The following is a 7,104-nucleotide window of genomic DNA, read 5'->3' on the forward strand; positions in this document are numbered from 1 at the left end:
TCAAGGGGTCTGAGCCAAGGACCTGTCGTCGGGAACATTTTAGAGTCTGTCGACTTCCGGGGAGGGTCGTTTAAAGTCCATTAGACTACGTAAGGAAGCTCGCCAGCCATAAGAAGAGACCATACCCGAGACTTCTTCTCGAGATGCTTTCGGAGGTGCATAGGAGCTAAGGTTTGAGCATGGGAGCTAAGGGTAAGACCTAAAAGTTTTATAAGGATTGGTGCTAGGGTGTGAGACCCTAAAGGAAAGCATTGACGGGAAGGAGGCCAAATACAAGTTCAACCTAGAGGTAACTAAGTTTTGGGTGTAGGAACTTCTGGAGAACGACACCCTGTCGAACTCCGCGGGGAAACAAGAAATATTGAAAACAGCAGGACGTCGGTAGAAACTGCTGGGGGAAAATCCGCTTGCGACGGTTTCAAGCGAACTCTTGCAAAACTTGAGGTTGAATCTGCTTGCGTCGGTCTCAAACAAACTCTTGCTGGTGAAATATTGACGACTAGGAACATCTTGATCGTCGTGGAAGAAATCTTAAGTGAGCAGTACTGCAAAATACTACTGCGCTGGAAGAAAATATTTTGACGACTAGGAACATCTTGATCGTCATGAAAGGAATCTTGAGTGAGCAATACTGCAAAATACTACTGCGCTGGATAATGATCTGAGCAATACTGCAAAATATTACTGCGCGGGATATAATGCGGGCCGGAACGAAAGAAAACCATCGAAACGGACCAAAAGAAATATAATAGTGTTGAAGAAGAGGCGCACCAAAGATGGGCCCACTAATAACGAACTCATAACGAATTTTTGAAAATTCGTATGGAGGGAACACAAGGAAGAGGCGCAGCAAGAGCTGCGTCTCTTGGAAGAGGCGCAGCGCCTGCTGCGTCTTTTCCCCAAATTGGCTATTTCCGCGTAAAAACGCGAAATCAGAAGGTTTATAATTCATTATTTCGAAACATATTTCCTTCAATTTCTCTCTCAAATCTTCACCATTTCCGTCGAGGTTTGATCCAAAAGCTTGCTTTAAACATGACTAATCGAGGTATGTGTCTTAATCTTGCATTAATCATCTACATTTGTCGAATTTTGAGCCGCGAAAATTAGGGTTTTCGACCCTTTTGATCGAAAATTTGGGGCTTTTCCCCCAAATGGATTTGCTTTGCCAAATTGATGCTAGAAATGGATAGTAGGCAATGTTAGGAACATAACCATGTATTTGCTTTAAATTTTCATCGAGTTTTGAGCCCTTGAGCGAATTTTGAGACGGTTTTACAGCTGAACCGTAAATTGCTTCGAAAAATAGCCTTAGGATTGTCCATTGGCAATGAAATTTGATATTTGGGATCCTTGGATGATGGGTAAACTTCCTGTCATCTCGAAATTTTGGTTCGTGACAACTTTTTCAGGGCACCTTTCTAGGGCATAGTCGCCGTTATAACGAAATGCTGCCGAATTTTCGACTCGAACCCGGAACTAGGCCTTGACTTGGACTTGACTTGACCCAATTTATCACATGAGTGATTGGGTTGGCGGGAATATGGCCAAATATGGCCAGAAAGGACGGTTTTCAGGGCTTTGGAGGCTCGAAAACTTCTTAACAAAGGCTTGTCATCACGTGACGCGGCCTAAATTTACTCTAATATTGCAGGTGATGAGGCTTCTACTTCTGGGAGGACTCCCATGGAGATAGACGCCAGTACTGTTGAGAGGGCTTTAGAGCAGGCTTTCACCGATGCGGTGATGGCCACTGGAGACGAGGCTCACGAGGAGGTGGGGGAGGAGGAGGCCCCGAGACGGGCCAACGTCAGGCGAGGAGGTCGTCAGCTGAGGGGAGCTCCCGCGTGGGCTGAGACTTGGGAGAGTAGGCACCTCGTGTGGGCTGCAGAGGGTAACCTGTCCTATAGGACGGTGAAGAGCTTGGTAAATAAGAATTCACTACTCATCACCTATTCTCTTTCATTCTTTTTGTCCAAACTTCTTGCAAATTTCATTCAAAACTAAAGATAACTTTGTTTCCAATCATAATAGGAGGCCGGGAACATCAGGTCGTTCTCGGGTTACACGACAATGGGAGCACTACGAGCGGTACGTCGGCGGAGGAGAGGGCCATGATCGAGCGTGGAGCGTTTGGTCCTCTGGTTCAGGTCTGGAGGGATATCGTGAAGAGGAAGCTGCGGGCTAACCTTAGCCTGGTCCGCGCTTTCTTGGATCGATTCTGGGATACGACTTCCACGTTTCACCTGCCTTTTGGTGAGGTGGGAGTTACTCTAGAGGACTACGGCATGATTTCTGGTCTGCCGTGCGGGACCGAGGAGATGGTGTGGCCGGAGACTGCTATGAGAGCGGATTCGGCCGAGGCGAGGAGATTGATCGGCTGGAACTTATCGCCGAAGGTCATTGCGATCTTGGGTTTGGTACCCGACCTATGTCCGAGACTACTTTGCGGGGAAGACCCCGGAGTCGGTGACGATCGATGGGAGGGAGACTCCTCCTCCTCCTCAGGTGAAGAGCGAGAGGGCTCCTGCCTCGTGGCTTTGGTGGTTCTTGTCTTCGATTTACCTCGGAGACAAGGGCGAGAGGCTATCGACGAAGCTTCTTCCCTTCCTTTCTGACATGAGTTCCCTAGGGCGCTGGGACTGGGTCACTACTGGTTTTGCGGTCCTCATCCGCTTCATGAGGGCCATGGTTCGTCCGGAGTTGATGGAGAAGGGGACTTCTCCTGGCGCTGTCGGACCTGGACTACTGTTGGAGGTATGAACCTTCCAAAATAAATTCCTTTCTTTATTGAATCACGAAAGATTGTCATTGATTATTTTGTTACAGGCATGGGTGTACTCTTACTTCCCGAGTCTCGCGCCCAAGAGGACAGAGCCGCTGGAGAAGGCCTATCCTGTGGTGAGGGATTGGGTGATGTGCCGGATGAAGAGCAAGCGCTCTTTTCACAATGTTTACCGGCGAGATGTGAACGCCCTTCAGCTGAGTAGCGTGAGTATCCCACTCGTATTTACATCTCTTGTACTTTGCTTTCACTTGATCATAGGAATGATCTTTGCTTTATCTTGTCGCAAAGGGTGCCTGCACCTTGGGCGGAGTACGCCGAGCGCCTCCTTTTGTCGCTGAGGTCCTTCGACCTAGGAGTCCGAGTCGGCCGTCGTTGTGGACGTCGATGGGTCCTGTGTGGTATCCGGGCGAGCGTTTGGCTCGTCAGTGCTCTCGGGCGCGTTGACGGTTCCCATTGACCCTCCGAGGACGATGTTCGGAGCCCACGAGACCGAGAGGGAGGCGGACTGGCGGTGCCGCGGCGACGACCTTCTTCTGCCTGGCGAGGACTACTCGGCGTTCCTTTACGGGAGGTTGGCGTACTGGCCAGTAGTGGTGAGTACCTTTTATTTTTCTTGATTTGATTTTGAGAATTATGACGAAAGATCATCGATTAATGGAGCTATTTGTCCTTGCAGGAGGTTGAGGCGGCGGGCATCGAGCCCCCAGTGTACCCCGAGACTCTTGAGTACACTGACGCGACTGCGAGGACGACGATCTCCGAGTTGCGTGACTTTGACGTAGGCCGTGACGGATCTTGGCCTGGACGACCGGCAAGATCGATTCGGAGGGTGAGCCTCCAGTTTATATACCTTTCGTGTAAGAACACATTTGATTGAACTTGTTCACTTTACTGAGAATTCTTTTGAAATGCAGGTCGCGCCATCTCGGTTCGTGGCACTATAGAGGGTGGCCAACCGGCTTCGAGCTACCGCCATCGAGGCACTCGTCGGTGGTCGAGGTCGTCAGGTATGAACCTCGTTTGATTTCTTTTGATTTTTGGTTTTCAGTTTTGTTTGAGTTGATTGACATGAGCCAATTTGCTGTTTTACAGGGTGACCGCGAGCTGGAGCGAGAGTTGGCCCAGTCTCGGGAGGAGACGGCTCGCTTGTCGAGGGAGCTCGAGTTTCGGGACACCGAGATTGCTGCTCTTACGGCGAGGGTTGCTGAGTTGGAGGGTGTCCATCAGTAGTTTGGCGTAGTTTTGTAGACTTGTACATCTGATTTTGAACATTTTTGGACTTGTTTGGGGCGCAAGCCCCCAGTTTGCTTGGACTTTGGACTTGGTTTGGGGCGCAAGCCCCCAGTTTGCTTGTACATTTGTATATATGATGGCCTGAGTGCCTTTGTTGCTGGGTTGTGTTGCTTGCACCTGCAGGTTAGTTCTTGAACAGGTTTGGTAGACAACGGTTTACGCCGTCATGCTGCCGAAATTTACATGGAAATTACGCAAAACATACATTTTATACACATATGGTCTTTAACCAGGGCAAAATGAGACTCAAAAGGATACAAAAAATGCAAAAATGCAAAAAGCAAAAATTTTGTCGGAAATGACCGGACGGTAGGGAGGGTTACCCCCTAAAAAAAGAAAAAAGAGAAATCTGTAAGTGTAGAAATGAAAATGTTGAAATGAAAACAAAAGAGAATTATTTCCTAAAAATGAAATTAAAATGAAATTTATGAAATTTAATTAAAATGAAATTTTATTTCCTAAGAATAAATGAATTAAAATAAAAATAAAAAGAAGAATTAAGTGCGATGAAAATGGCGAAGGTGTCGACGTCGCCTCGAAATGCGTGCTCGCGAATTTAGGAAGTTTGAAACATGGTAAACTGCTCGTATTTACCAAAATAAAATCCCGTAGGAATAGGAAATTATTCGTTATAGAATTAGGAAAGATCCAAACGCGGAAATCACAGAGAGTGAGCCTGGGGAAGAGGCGCAGCATGAGCTGCGTCGCTTTGAATAGGCGCAACAGAGTCGCTGTTCCCCCAAAGTTTGTCTCTCCCGACGGATTTTGGAAACAAAGAATTAGTATAAATAGAAGCGTCGACGAAGCTTTAAATCATATAATTCTTCCGTCTTTTCTCCGTTAATCTCATAAAAACTCCCAAAATAAATTTTCAAGAGAAAATTTGTCATCATGAACACTTTGGAGATCCGCTTGAAGGAATGGACTAATGAATTCTCGAATATTGAAAAGCACGACATGGGTGCTCATAACCTTGGGTCTCTATTGAGTCTGAAACTCATTAAGGTGGTAAAACCGTTCTTGGATGCTTGCCTTGACTACTGGGACCCAAATTGTCATGTTTTCGCGTTCCCAGGTGGTGATATCTGTCCTTTTCCGAAAGAAATTGCTGCTATTGGTGGGTGGGACCCTGAGCATCTACCTGCCATTCCTTCCACTTCGCAAGGGTATAAGACCAAATTCAGAGACTTGCTTGGATTGACTAGACTTGAGGTGGATCGCTTGGTTACCCCGAAAGGCGTGAGAATGCTGGACTTTGTAGACCGATTCATCAATAGGGCTGACCCCACCGTCTCTTATGTTGCCAGGAGGAGAGCCTTTGGCTTTTGTTTGCTGCATGTGTGCGTCTTCCATGGGCACGTTGATGAAGATTTGCGAGGTGATCCCCGTCTTTTGGGTCTTATCGAGCAAATGGAGTCACAGAGCCCACTTGTTTATGCTTAGGGGAGATTATCTTGGGTTTGGATAATAGGAAATCCAACCGCGATCTTCCATTCTTGGGGAGTCCCGTCATCTTACAAGTAAAAGACACCTCTTCTTTTTTTTTTTTTTTTTTTTTTTTTTTTTTTTTTTTTTTTTCTTCTTTTTTTTTTTTTTTTTTTTTTTTTTTTTTTTTTTTTCGTTTTTTTTTTGTTTTTTTTTTTTTCGTTTTTTTTTTGTTTTGTTGGTGTCTAATACCCGCTTTTGGTAGGTTTGGCTTATGGAACGCTCCCGACCGCCGAGCCCCGCTCATGCACTTTCCTATCATTCCCGTATGATTGCGATGAGGACGCGGTTGTACATGGTGGACTTCACCCGGTCTGTGACTATTGGAAGAACAAGTCAAGAATGATGATGGCCCGCTGATTAGGTGGGTTGTACCGTGGTGGCATCTCAAGTCCACCACCGGAGTGTCTTCTTTGGATCCCACTAGGTCCGTGCGCATTCCGGATTAGAGTTCATGGTATGCATCTTTCCTAAAGATTGATGAGGCAAGTCGGGTGAAGCGACTATCCCGAGGCTTGATACTGCCTCCGCATCGCCGTGGCGCTTACCACCGAGAGCCGAAGGGAGTGGGCTATCAAATGGGCCCAAAGGAACATGTGGTTCTTGAGCTTCTCCGCCAATGCTTTGTGGGTGTCGGATTCCTATCTGAGGTGGAGAAAGGCTGCGACTTCGGAAGAACGCGAGAGACTGAGGAAACGCGAGCCTGTCGACTACAAGTTGCGCGAGGGAGAGAAAGAGAAGGAGAAGCATCTGACAGAAGGAGAAGAAGAAGCTGGATTTCAGGTCGTTCATCCTTCGAAGAAATCAAAGGCTACTCCTGTTGCGGAAATGGTGGTTAGCAAGAATGGAAGAGTCAGGCCTCGAGAAAGACCGTTGGTGATTAGGTCTGAAGTGGTGCAAGAGCGCCCGGCTCGAGGTCGTGACAAGAAGTATGACAAGAGTGACAAGGGCAAGGGAAAGATGGAGGAATAGCCCGAGTCCTTTATTATTATTTGATTATTATTATTATTGTTGTAATAAAAGGAGGGATTTTTAGAATCCTAGCCTATACTATTTTTATTATGTAGCGTACTATTATTATTGGAAAATGAAAGGAATAAAAAAGGTTGAATGGTTAAGAAACCGCTGTGATTTTCTTTTATTATTCTTGTCGAATTTCAAATGCAATGCAATGCAAATGTCCTTCTATTTACATTTTAGGTATAGCGGGTTGAATCCTGTGAAGGATTGCCTACGTATTCACTTAAAAAAGCGAAATCAAACCCTTGCGCGTAGTTCGAGTAAATGTAAAAGAATAATTGTTCGAAGCAAGAGCTTGTAATGAACATAGAAATTAAGCATGAGCTTTTGCTTGTTCTCAAGGTGCGAATTTAGTTTATTTGATGATATGAGGATGACAATCTTGTCAAGATGCAAGAGCATAGTGACACTTAGCTTATTTCAGCTTGGCCAGGGGCCGTTTATTTAGTGCCACAAGAGCGACACATGGGTTTACGCGAGGCGCGTTTTTGTTGTTGTCCTAATCTAGGCATAGTATC

Source organism: Silene latifolia, chromosome 7 (assembly GCF_048544455.1).
Source record: "Silene latifolia isolate original U9 population chromosome 7, ASM4854445v1, whole genome shotgun sequence".
In the NCBI taxonomy this organism is placed as follows: domain Eukaryota; kingdom Viridiplantae; phylum Streptophyta; class Magnoliopsida; order Caryophyllales; family Caryophyllaceae; genus Silene; species Silene latifolia.